Here is a 14,030-nt window from a genome sequence, read left to right on the forward strand (position 1 = left end):
TTGAGCGGCGCTTTCTCAGAAGCAGTCCTGTATCTACGTGTAAGCCAAGACATACGTTTGCTTATTTTGACCCCTCTTCCACTAAGCCAAGTTTCTGGGAAATCAGGTTGTGGCACTTGCCGTATTCTTCACGACAGTGGTGACGTTTACACTAACCACTGCGAAAGTAATCAGACTGCAGTGGTGGTGCAAAATATTAATACTCAATAATAATAATAATAATAATAATAATAATAATAATAATGGTGTGGTGATGATGATGAAATAAAATACGGAAGTGCAAGAACAAGAAACTTATTTTTAAGAACAGTCGGTATATACTTACTAATCACTGTTCCTGAAAACACGACCTCTTCTACTTCTGGTGCCAACGACATAAATGCGATAGTATTTATGACAACCTATAAAACAGAAAAGATGATTGCTGTGTTAAAACACACACAGTCATTTCAATGTGGATAAAGGCAGTTAAATAGGAAAAATACCGGTCAACTAGCGCTGGAATGTTAACATTAATGAAGGGCTGAGCATGTGTTGGGTATTATAATTCAAAATAACACAATAAGCCATGATCAAGAATGTACGCTACCATTTGTGAAAATTATAACACCAAAAATTAAATAGAATACGGTATCAAACGTACAGGATACTGAAAGGAGGTTCTGGATATAAAATGACGTTGTTAGTTGTAGACCTTGAGGTCTCTGGACATCAATAACATCTAAGATAAGGTTGAACATTCCGAGACAAAGATTTCGCCAAACGTTTTTTTTTCCACGGGACGAGTAACTTTATGTGTACAGAAATGATATGAATATAAATCTACCAAGATACTGGAGCAACAATGAGCAGACTCGTGCATGTTGCTAATTTCTGCTAGTGTCTCGCGGCCTGAATGGGCTGGCTGATGCCTATCAACAACTGGAGAGAGAGGTGCAAGGGAACTTGGCCTGGTAGTCAACGCCGAAAAGACCAAATATATGGCAATGACCAACCAGCGAAACCTACCAAATCTCAGGATAGCCGACAAGGAGTTTGAAAGGGTGAGAGGCAACAAGTACCTCGGATCGACTATCACTGAGACAAATGACATCAGCAGCGAGGTGAAAGCTAGAATAGCAGCAGGCAACAGATGCTACTTTGCCACACTACCCATACTTAGGAGCTCACTTCTATCACGAAAATCTAAAATCTTCATTTATAAACAATTATAAGACCAAGTTTTATGTATGGTACCGTGACAGGGACCATGACTGCAAATTCGGAAAGGATCTTTAGCATTTGGGAGAGAAAGGTTCTGCGTAAAATATACGGCCCAATATACGATCAAGAAGGTTGCCGCATCAGTAGGAATGCAGAATTAGAACACCATTAAAATAAGAAGACTGCGATGGACAGGACACGTGGTCAGAATGGAGGAAGATAGAACATGTAAGAAGATTTTTGATGGCAGGGCTGGAGGCACACAATGGATGGGACGTCCCAGAGAGATGAGTGGACGGAATTGAAGAAGACTTGAAAAAGCTGGGTGTCAGAGGATGAAGACGAGAGCCATGGACCGGATAGAATGGCAGGATATTGTGATGGAGGCCAAGGCCCTCCAAGGGCTGTAGAGCCGAGAAGAAAGAGATAGTTGTGTGTGCTTATCAGTGTTCTTAGGAATGACGTTGTTAGTTATACAGCCTGAGGTCCCTGGAAATCAATAATATCTAATATAAGGTTGAACATACCGAGACAAAAATTTTGCCAAACTATTTTAGTCCACGGGACGCGTCACTATATGTACAGAAAAGATATGAATATAAATCTACCAAGATACTAGAGCAACAATGAGCAGACTCGTGCATGTTGCTAATTTCTGCTACTATCTCGCGGCCTGACTGGGCGGGGCATGGTCCAACTCGTGTAGATCGCCGGACTACATAGCTGACAAGGGAACGGCCCAATCCGGCATGTCGAAACCCACCCTGAAATATTTCATGCAGGAAATTCATTATCAAAATTTTAGGTGCTAAGGGACACTGCAAGTATTTTTAAAAAAATATTAAAGTTATTAATTTTTACTGCAAGAAGACCTCTTATAACAACGCACACTCCCACCCTCTCCCCCCCCCCCCCCCCCCGTCCGCACACACACACACCCCCAACGTACAGCCATGGTGTGCGAATCAGTGAATAAGCAGACGTACCGTGACAAAAGGAAGTAGCGCTGCATAGCTCAAAGCCAAAAGTGCACACGTGTGAATTTTAAGTACTTCAATCAGACCAGAAATGTCTCAGACCATAATTTTTTTGGAATAATTTGCGGTTCATATAGACATATAGACAGCTGAACCGTTGTAAATGCAATTGTTACACAAGTGACTAGTAGAGAAAAGAAAGAAAAATGTTACATTACAGACGACTCCCATCTATCGAGGCGTTAATCTGTTGATATTAAATAATTTACAACAATTCCTGTAGAACAGTTCTTCATCGTCAAACAGTTGAGCAGTTATGTGACGTGAAGCCTGAGCTTCTCTACATCGCTCCGCGAATGCAGACGCTTCTGCCAACGTCGAAACACGAAATGCTGCCTTCCACCTTAGCATCTGAACGCCAGGTGCATCCTGAACTCGACAGTCATCGCAAGAATATGACGTGAGGATCCAGCCATCTCCGCCCTCCGTGGGTTATCAACAGAAGATCAGTATGATTTGGAGCCTGGAGCATGACGCAGCCCAACGACTTTGTAACCGCCGCCGTCAGTCTCATTCACTACGACCAAGAGACACAGGAACTTGATGACGCGGCAGCAGCAACAGAACGTGTTGTCAGCAGCCGGAGACAGTCGCACTGTAGAAACTCCGTCATATTCATTGCATCGCCAACAACTGATAGCGAGCGAGTCTCAATACAGAATTCATTGTAACCATCATCAGGGATTCTTCAGCTGTACCGCCAGCAAATGATAGCAAACAAGTCTCAACAACAGTCATTGTAACCATCATCGGTCTTCTTCAGCTGCACAACACCCAACCTCAGCAGACACTCCTCACTCCCAGCCCACACTAAAGTCATCTAAGAAACATGGGTAGGTAGGTTCCAGAAGAATGTCTTTCACTTCCAACTGCTATCAGACCGACTTCTGAGTATGAAGATGACGATAGATCTTCTGCAATAGAACAAATCAAGTAGCTCAGAGCTAAGTAGAGTTACGGTAACTAAGGGAGGAAAGGAAGGAATTGTCACGTCATAATAAACCTATCCTGGACATCAACACCATTGCATTGATCAGCCCTTTATTTATTTATTTACACGTCAAGTTCCGTAGGACCAAATTGAGGAGCAAATATCCAAGGTCATGGAACGTGTCAGTACATTAAATTACAACATAAAAATAATAACAGATAAAAATAAATGTTTATGAACTAGAAAAAGTCAGCCCACAAGTTAAAGCAAACGCAGTCAACAATACAATAAGAATCAGCTTAATTTTTCAAGGAATTCCTCGACAGAATAGAAGTAGCGACTCATGAGGAAACTCTTCAGTTTCGATTTGAAAGCGCGTGGATTACTGCTAAGATTTTTGAACTGGAGTGGTAGCTTCTTGAAAATGGATGCAGCAGTATACTGCACACCTTTCTCCATAAGAGTTATGGAAGTCCGAGCCAAATGCAGGCTTGATTTCTGCCGAGTATTAACTGAGTGAAAGCTGCTTATTCTTGGGAATAAACTAATACTGTTAACAAGAAATGACAGTAAGGAATAATTATATTGAGAGGCCAATGTCAGAATACCCAGACTCGTGAATAGGGGCCGACAAGAGGTTCGTAAAATTACATCACTTATAGCCCGAACCGCCCGTTTCTGAGCCAAAATTATCCCTTTAGTATGGGAAGAGTTACCCCAAAATATAATACCATACGACATAAGCGAATGAAAATAAGCAAAGTAGACTAATTTTCGTATCGACCGATCACTCACTTCTGATACCGTTCGAATATTAAAAATTGCAGTATTTAGTCTTTGAACAAAATCCTGAATGTGGGCTTTCCACGATAGCTTACTATCTATCTGAACACCTAGAAAACTGAACTGTTCAGTTTCACCAGTCATATGCCCGTTCTGTAAAATTAAAAATGTCAGGTTTCGTTGAATTGTGTATCAGAAACTGTACTGCACTATATGAAACCAAGCCAATGTTGCACAGCCGGCCGGTGTGGTCGTGCGGTTAAAGGCGCTTCAGTCTGGAACCGCGTGACCGCTACGGTCGCAGGTTCGAATCCTGCCTCGGGCAGGGATGTGTGTGATGTCCTTAGGTTAGTTAGGTTTAATTAGTTCTAAGTTCTAGGCGACTGATGACCTCAGAAGTTAAGTCGCATAGTGCTCAGAGCCATTTTTTTTAGCCAATGTTGCACACAACATCCTTTACTACCAACCTAATGTCATCAGCAAACAAAAATATTTTAGAGTTACCCGTAATATTAGAGGGCGTATCATTTATATAAATAAGGAACAGGAGTGGCCCCAACGCTGATCCCTCGGGCGCCCCCCACTTGATCCCACTCAGACCCCACAACACACCCGTTATCAACATTGTGAATAATGACCTTTTGCTGCCTGTTGCTAAAGTAAGAGGTGAACCAGTTGTGAGCTACTCCCCATATTCCGTAATGATCCAACTTCTGGAGCAATATTTTGTGATCAACACAATCAAATGCCTTAGTTAAATCAAAAAATACTCCAAGCGTTCGAAACCTTTTGTTTAGCCCATCCAGTACCTCACAGAGAAAAGAGAATATAGCATTTTCAGTTGTTAAACGACTTCTAAAGCCGAACTGTACATTTGATAGGAAATCGTGTGATATAAAATGATCAATTATCCTTACATACACGGCTTTTCAATAACTTTTGCATACACTGATGGCATAGAAATAGGCCTAAAACTATCTATATTATCTCTTTCTCCCTTTTTATAAAGCGGCTTTGCTAGTGAGTACTTTAATCGCTCAGGAAACTGACCATTCCTAAAGAAAAAATTACAAATATGGCTAGATATGGGGCTAACATGTGCAGCAAAGTACTTTAATACTCTGCTAGACACTCCATGATAACCATGAGAAATGTTAGTCTCTTGTGATTTAATTACTGACTCAATCTCCCTCTTGTCTGTATCACAGAGGAGTATTTCAGACATCAATCTCGGAAAGGCATTTGCCAAGAAAGCTATACGATTTCTTGTAGAAACTAAATTTTTATTTAATTCACCAGCAATGCTCAGCAAATGATTGTTAAATATCGTAGATATATCTGATTTATCAGTAACAGAAATAATTTTACCGCGAACTGACTTTATATCGTCGACCTTGTGCTGCTGACCAGACACTTCCTTCACAACTGACCATATGGTTTTAATTTTATCCTGTGAATTAGCTATTCTATTTGCATACCACATACTCGTTGCCTTCTTAATAACATTTTTAAGCACTTTACAATACTGTTTGTAATGGGCTACTGTAGCTTCGTTGTGACTACTTCTAACATTTTGATATAATTGCCGCTTTGTCCTACAAGATATCCTTATCCCCCTAATCAGTCACCCAGGCTGCCTATTACTGCTAGTACCCCGTTTAGAACGTTCTAATGTAAAACAACTCTCCAAGAGCATGAGCAATGTGTTAAGGAAAGCATTGAATTTACCATCTATGTTATCGGCACCCTTGTTCCTTGACAAAGTTTAAAAATCTATTGCTGCTGGATTAACTTTCCTACGTAGTTTTTAATTAAATATGACATTGGTTTGAGTACCAAAGCCTTTTAGTGTTAAAATTTGTGCACGTGATCTGAAACTCCATTCTCGCTTTTACTACCAGAACGCCCATCTAGTAATGAAGAATGAATAAAAATATTGTCTATGTCTGTGCTACCGTTCCCCTGCACCCTAGTTGGAAAAAACACAATCTGCATCAGATCATATGAATTTAGGAAATCTACCAACATCATTTTTCTTGCACCATCATATACAAATTTAATACTGAAGTCATCACATATAACTAATGTCTAGTACTTCCTACAAAGTGAATCAAGTACCCTCTCTAGCTTGAGCAGAAATGCTATGAAGTCGGAGTTAGGGGACGTATAAACAACAACAATTAGAAGTTTAGTTTCACTAAATTCAACTGCCCCTGCACAACATTCAAATGTCTGTTCAGTGCAGTGTCGTGATACGTCTATGGACTCAGATGGAATAGTGTTTTTTACGTACATAGCCACTACCCCACCTCGCAAGGAGCTCCTTGAGGAACAGCCAGCTAATCTGTATCCTGGTAAAGGAGGCCTCTGAATTGTCAAATTATTCAAGTGTTGCTCTGATATACCAATAATTTTAGAATCAACACCTATAAGCATTTCACTAACTTTATCTGTAATACCTCGTGTATTTTGATGAAATATGCTAATGCCTTCTCTACTTGGAAACTTTACATCCTCGGAAGGTGAGCCCTTAGTTAGAGGGACTTCCTTTAAGCAGGTATACCTATCAGCTGACTTCAGTCTGAAAAAGGTGCAGCTCTAACACTAAGTACTACAGGAATTTTTCCATGAGTGACCCCACCACCACAACCCACTACACTGTCACCCATAAGCTTAGCTGGCCTTCCCTTCCCATACCTATTGAGGTGCAGGCCATTCCTAGTGAAACCCGATCTACTGACAGACCCAACTGGCACCACTGAGATGTGACCCAAGCTCTCTGCCATCAGCGTCACCCCCCCCCCCCCCCCCCCCCATCCAGTCCCATGTTAACGCGCCTAACAGCCGCATTAAGGTGAGGCCGATCATGACGCTGAAACAGTTGCACGAAATGAACATTAGTGCCACCAGTCTGAGTTGCTATCTTTATCAGGTCACCACCTACATCATATTCCCCGTTCCTATCAAGACTGTTCCCTGCTCCACCCACTATCACTATCTGATCCTCCTTCGTAAAATTCCTACATAACTCCCCTATGCTGTCAGTCACTTGAGCCTACCCTGCACTAGGCTTCACAATGCTGGTGACCTGGTACTCACTCCCCAACACTTCCTGCAACTGCTGGCCCACACCTCTACCGTGAGAACTACCTAGCAGTAGAACCTTCTTCTTCCTTTTAGACTTTTCAGCTAACCTAGACCTCCCTACATCTACAGCTACACGAGGCTCCTCTCCACTCAACCCTGACAGTGAGTCAAATCTATTGCATATATGCAAAGTAAACCTGCGTGGATACCTCCTCCTCCTAGCTGCCTTCTTGCCAACTGCCAGTTCCCATTTCCCACCACCGTTCACCCGCCTCAACCTATCTAGTTCCTCCTTTGCGCGTTGTGACTGCACCTGAAGGGTACAGATCTTACGCTCCTGCTCCTCTATCAACTTATTTGTGCTACAGATTCTGCATTAGCAGGAGAGGATCTCACTAAAATGACCACTGGCTTCCCCACTGCATTCCCCCCAATGAAAATTCTTTGAAGGAATCCCTTACCGTAACCCACTACTCATAAATCTACGACAGAGCCCACACTTCTCCCTCAAGGTAAAATTTTACAGTTACTGAAAAAAACTATATGTCGACGTTACCAAAGTTCAGTTACACCAGCACAACTATTTATAGAACTAATAATAATGGTCTCGAAATTATCTGCCTACTAAGAAAGCAACTACTTGTATTAATACTACTAGACCACAGCTGATACCAATACCAACAAAACTTTACAAAATTATTAGCTAAAACCAAAAAATTCAAACGGACACTGGAACACTAAACGAAGTTAAAACACTGAATGAAAATTTTACTGAAATATTCCACCAGGAACAGTAAGAAACGTCAGTTGAAAAATAAAGCACGAAATTCACTAAACGACTTCAACGCACAGAAAATTGTAAAAAACACAGCGAACGAACGTTTCCAAACGCAGGGAAGGATGTCCTTGTATTTTCCTTTAATTTTGACACAGCCACTAATGAGCAAATGCTAAGTTTGGTGAAGCTAAAACTAGCAGAGGGCGCTAGGACATATGCTATGTGACACAAAAAGTTGAGATGTCTTCAGGGAAGCGTTGGTCGGAAGATACAGGAGAAAGAATACGTCGAAATACTACCATAAGCAACTTAACAGTATGTTTCAAAAGCACAGGGAATCAATAGAGAGTTTTGTAGACTGTATTTGTGAAATTAATTTCAGTACATATGATATCACGGATGATGAAAATACCATCAAGGTCACCTTGCAGGAAGCTGAACAGAGAGCACGTGCCACGTTTTTACAGAGGTTACAGCCACAAATGTCAAAGAATTCTCATGGAATTCCCAACGACTCTGAGTGAAACAACAGAAACCGCAGTAGCACAATCTGAGACAGATATGGTCACCAAGTCATGGTGAAAGAAGGCAATATTTAATACGGATGTTAAATGATTTGGATGTGGTTGCACAGAGTATATGGAACGTAATTACAGAGAACAGCAGTGCCATATATGCAAACGACTGGGACATTCTGGGCGGAATTGTAATGACAGACATTCACAGAGTCATGGAAGATGCTCACACGGCGGACCTCGCACGTCGCAGTTAAATGGGGCGAGGGACATTGTGTAAACCGTACAAAGCTCCCAGAAAGAGTTAGCACAAGTGTGAAATCAGTGACAGACTTTTTCTGATTGGTTACGAAACTGAAGATTGTTTGAAATTTTATTTGACACTGGATCTCAGCTATGGGTGGCAACCAAAGGCATATTTGATAAAGTAAAAGTAAATCAGCGATGCTGGGCATTAAGCAGCCATAGGTGGGGGTCATTTAGATCCGCCCAGTTCATAGGTAATAAGTTTCGGAGTGGGGGAAAGAAACTTGAGTGTTGATGTAGAAGTTCTTCCTACGGTTGGAAGTGGCTATAATTCATTCTTGGATTAGATTTCCTGGTTGCACATAACGCCAAAGTTGACGTGAAACGGCGTATAGTAGAACTGAATGGAGCACCATTTCACATTGGTTCTATGACCAGAAAACCATAACTATCACAAGGTTCACCCCTAGACCAGGTACAGCTGCCTAAACTGCGTACAAAGTCTGTTAAAATCTCGTGAGATATTGAAAGGTACTGGAAAGACCTGAGATGATATAGGAGCTGATCTGCAAATGAATTCTTTATATATTATTGAGACTTTGTCTGAAAATGAAGTATTGGGTAAGGTAAAATGTCTTGCATGGCGTAGTGTATCATATGTACAGGAAATTGATGGAAGCAAAGTAGTGCCTGTGGAATAAATATATAGCGTTGGTTGATACTCGTGACCCACGCCAGTCATACCACTAGTTCAGCATTGAAAACGAAGTTCCTTTTCATAAGGAACACTATGTACCTCCTCAAAACGTAAAGCCTGATGTGGAATATTTTGTAACCCAACGGCTTCAAGATGTGATCACAGAAACAAGTAACGGCCGCTGGTCAGCACCTGTCAGCATCGCACCCAAAAAATCTCAGATGGCAGCGAAGCATAGCTCGATGCCAAATGTATCTGGGCCATTGTCAACATTTTACAGCTATGGAACTATGAAGTGGTACCATCAGTTACAGGTAGCACCTGAAGATCATCCGAAGACAGCATTCTCAACACCATCTGATGATCATCAATATCTCCACATGTCTTTTGGCTGAAAAACACATCACCTACTTTCCAGCGATTATTAAATGGTGTATTGCGAGGATTAGAACCGAAGAAATGCTTGGTCTATTTAGACGATATAATTGTGTTCTCCAACGATATAAAATAGTTCAAATGTCTCTGAGCACAATGGGACTTAACTTCTGAGGTGATCAGTCCCCTAGAACTTAGAACTACTTAAACCTAACTAACCTAAGGACATCACACACATCCATGCCCGAGGCAAGATTCGAGCCTGCGACCGTAGCGGTCGCGCGGTTCCAGACTGTAGCGCCTAGAACCGCTCGGCCACCCTGGCCGGCTCCAACGATATAATTGTATTCTCTAAAGATATTCAGGAGCATATAGTGCGTTTACATGAAATTTTAAATCGTCTACATACAGCACAGTTTCGCCTCACTCCATAAAGTGCCATTTCATTTTACAGGAAGTCTCTTACTTGGGCCATATTATCCACCAAAATGGGGTCCGCGCCAATCCGTGACTTGTGGGTTCTGATAAATACTTTCCGACGACCACTACACTAGAGAAACTGCATTTACGTTTAAGCCTCGTAACTTTTTATTTAAAACTAATGCCAAAATTTTCTGAAACTATGAGACCCCACTCTGTTGTTAAGAAAGAGGATAAAATTTCATTGGTTTTAAGATTGTGAAGGAGAATTTCTAAAACTAAAATATTTATTCACGTCTACTCCAGTTCTTGCCCTTTTCTCACGTGATATACTGAGAACAATGGACGAAGGGCAACAGGCAGATTTCATATTGCTAGATTTCCGGAAAGCACTTGACACGGTGCACCATTGCAGGCTGTTAACGAAGGTACAAGCATATGGAATAAGTTAGCAGATATATGTGAGGCTCTTCTAAAATAATATAACCCACTATGCTGTCCTCGACGGTGAGTGTTCATCAGAGACAAGTGTATCGTCAGGAGTGCACCAGGGAAGTGTGATAGGACCACTGTTGTTCTCTATAAATATTAATGATTAATCGGACAGGGTGGGCTGTAATCTACGGTTGTTTACTGATGATGCCATGGTGTATTGTAAGGTGTCAAAGTTGAGTGACTGTAGGAAAATACCAGACGACTTAGAGAAAATTTCCAGTTGGCATGATGAATGGCAATTAGCCCTAAATGTGGAAAAATGTAAGTTAATGCGGATGAGTAGGTAGAACAAACCTGTAATGTTCGGATACAGTATCACTCGTGTCCTGCTTGACACAGTCAAGTCGTTTAAATATCAGGGCTTAGCGTTGCAGAGCGATATGAGGTGGAACGAGCGTGTGAGAACTGTGTTGGGGAAGGAAAGTGGTAGGCTTCGGTTTATTGGGAGAATTTTGGGAAACAGTGCTAGCCTGTAAGGTAGACCGCATATAGGCCTCTGGTGCGACCTATTCTTGAGTACGGATCGAGTGTTTGGAACCAATTTTAGTTCGAATTGAAGGAATACATCGAAGCAATTCAGAGGCGGGCTGCTAGATTTGTTACCGGTAGGTTTGAACAACATATAAGTGTTACGTAGATGCTTCGGGAACTCAAATGGGAATCCCTGGAAGGAAGGCGATGTTCTTTTCGAGAAACTACTGAGAAAATTTAGAGAACCGGTATTTTAAGGTGGCTGCCAAACGATTCTACTGCCCCCAAGACCATGAAGAAAGATACGAGAAATTAGGGCTCATATGGAGGTGTACAGACAAGTCGTTTTTCCCTCACTCTATTTGCTAGTGGAACAAGGGGGAAATGACAAGTAGTGGCACAGAGTACCTTCTACCACGCACCGTACGGTGGCTTGCGGAGTATCTATATATATGTAGATTACTAGGTTCAGTTTATACTGTCCTGCAACTCCAGCAGTTTCACCTTACGCTGTGTATTGAGTCAGGAAATACGTCGTCAGGAACACTGCACAGCCTATACAACTATGAAACGTCCCCTTAGAAAAATTAATGAATTACTGTGCTGATAAACTTCTTACATTATTTGGTTTTCAAACAGCTGAGCAAAACTGAACGTACTCAGACATTTCGCTCTTTACTTATTCTGATCAACACTAAACTGACACACACTATTTTTAGCGCAACGCAATCTGACTTTCAAAAATCCTTACAAAAGAATGGCCCTGACTAACATTAACCTATACCTTTCACAAATCACTTACCTCACAAAAATCTTCGTTACTCGAACTACTGCAATACAGCGAGCGCCGCTACTGCCAGCTAAATAAAAGATTCTAACTACTGAAGGCACTAACTACTGATAGGCATAGTTAGCAAATCAAAGATTTTGATAAAGAACAAACAATGTATTTACCTTAATAGTGTTCAAAGGTCATAATATATAGCAGTTCATGACATCCAGTCTTGCAAATTAACTGTCTCTGATGGACACACGTCCAGATCATCCGCTCTCAAAACTCCGCCATCTCTCTCCCCACATCCACCACTGCTGGCGGCTCACCTCCAACTGCGCAACGCTACGCGCTGTTAACAGCTAACAGCCCAACACTACAATAGCGAATATTACAGCAATGCCAACCGGCCACAGACTGCACACAGCACAGCCAGTGATTTTCATACAGTGCGCTACGTGGCGTTACCAATATAAAAACCTAGACAGCCTACTTACACAACCAGGCAGCTTATTTGGGCAGAAGAAAATTATTCAATAGCTGAGAAAGAATTGCTGACTTTATGTCTGATATTATTTGTAGATATGTCGTTTTAAGCAAATAACCGATTATGCAGCACTCAAATGTGGTCCAATTAGTAGGTTAACTAGATGGATACTGGATCTCAGGGAGTTCGATTTTGAAGGAACACACTGTCCTGGAAGGACACATGCAAATGCAGATGGCCTGAGTCACAAAGTACACATTGTGGATTGTGCTGGCATAGACGAGGATGAGTGGAAGGAAGCATAAAGGAATTATCCAGATTGTCAACAGTCTGTCAGACAGCCACAATTCATTATGGAGCACAGAGTGTTGCACAGGAAGACAAGGTGCGGGCTATGCATAGTAGTACCAGAGAAATTGTGAAACGAAATACTGAGTCAGGCCCATGAGTGCATTTTAGAATTTGGAAATTGGTGGTAAGGTCTTATGGGACCAAACTGTAAGGTCATCGGTCCCTAAGCTTACGCACTACTTAATCTAACTTAAAGTAACTTAGGCTAAGGACAACACACACACACACCGATGCCCAATTGAGGACTCGAACATCCGACGGAGGGAGCCGCGCGGACCGTTACAAGACGCCTATGACCGCGCGGCTACCCCGCGCGGCTACCCCGCGCGGCTACCCCGCGCGGCTACCCCGCGCGGCTGTATTTTAGCAGGACACACAGGTTGGAGGGCAACATAACCCAGAGTAATTAAAAAATACTGGTGAGTAACACACGGACATGAAGTCGATTTTCACATACAGAATTGTATACTATTAGCACAAAGGACAGAGCATAGTCACCAAAGTTCTCTGGTGCTAAGGTTACTCAAGGCAGATAAATCATCTGAAATGATTGGGATGGATATTAATAGCCCATTCATGCAAACACAAGCAGGAAACCGTTACGTGTTCATAATAATCGATCGTTTTTCATGTTTCGTTCCATGATAGTCATACCAAACAAACAGGCCAAAACAGTAGCACACGCAATGGTGAATCAGTGGATACTGAAATACAAAAAGCCTGAGACGGTAATAACTGAACAAATTACACTCCAGGGGGATAAAAATTAGTACGCCCCTTTAGAGGCTGTCAACTCACTCAATATTTATTGTCGCCACAGTGCATATGGAGCGCATGAAATACAGAACAATAGCAAGCGGGACTGAGGTACCAGATATCGACCCACGCTGACACACCAATATTAGTACGTGGCGTAGCCTTCAGTGGCAGCAGTACAGGCACTCACTCTCGCATCCAACCGATCACATATAGTGAATACTGTCCCGGGAAAAGTAACGCCATGCCTACTCAACCTGTTCACATAGTTCTGTAAGAGTTGTTGGTTGACGAGTCATATGAGCCACTTCTTCTCCCATCATATCCCACACATGCTCAATTGGAGATAAGTCTGCAGGTCATGCTTGCCAGGGAGGTTGCTGCACGTCTTATAGAACACGTCGAGTTTCACGCGCAATGTGTGGACGAGCATTATTCTATTGGAACAACACATCACCTTACTGTATCAAGAATGGCAAAAGAATGGGTTTAATAACATTGTGTACCTACCAAGCGCTGGTTAGCGTCCGCTCCAGGAACGCCATAGGCGAACGAGAGTTGTAGCTTATCGCACCTCAGACCAAAGGGCCTGGGGTGGGGCCAGTGTGTCTAGGATGAATACATTC

The 14,030-nt window shown here is 42.1% G+C and overlaps 1 long non-coding RNA gene across 1 annotated transcript in view; it reads right to left on the minus strand.

Annotated features, from left to right (window-relative positions):
- Positions 1 to 352: 352 nt before the first annotated feature.
- Positions 353 to 14,030, minus strand: part of LOC124580840 — a 112,323-nt gene continuing 98,645 nt past the window's right edge. The window contains exon 4 of the long non-coding RNA XR_006973354.1: positions 353 to 401. This is a non-coding gene — a long non-coding RNA (uncharacterized LOC124580840). The remainder of the gene's footprint in view (positions 402 to 14,030) is intronic.

This window comes from Schistocerca americana, unplaced genomic scaffold (genome assembly GCF_021461395.2).
Source record: "Schistocerca americana isolate TAMUIC-IGC-003095 unplaced genomic scaffold, iqSchAmer2.1 HiC_scaffold_36, whole genome shotgun sequence".
Lineage (NCBI taxonomy): Eukaryota > Metazoa > Arthropoda > Insecta > Orthoptera > Acrididae > Schistocerca > Schistocerca americana.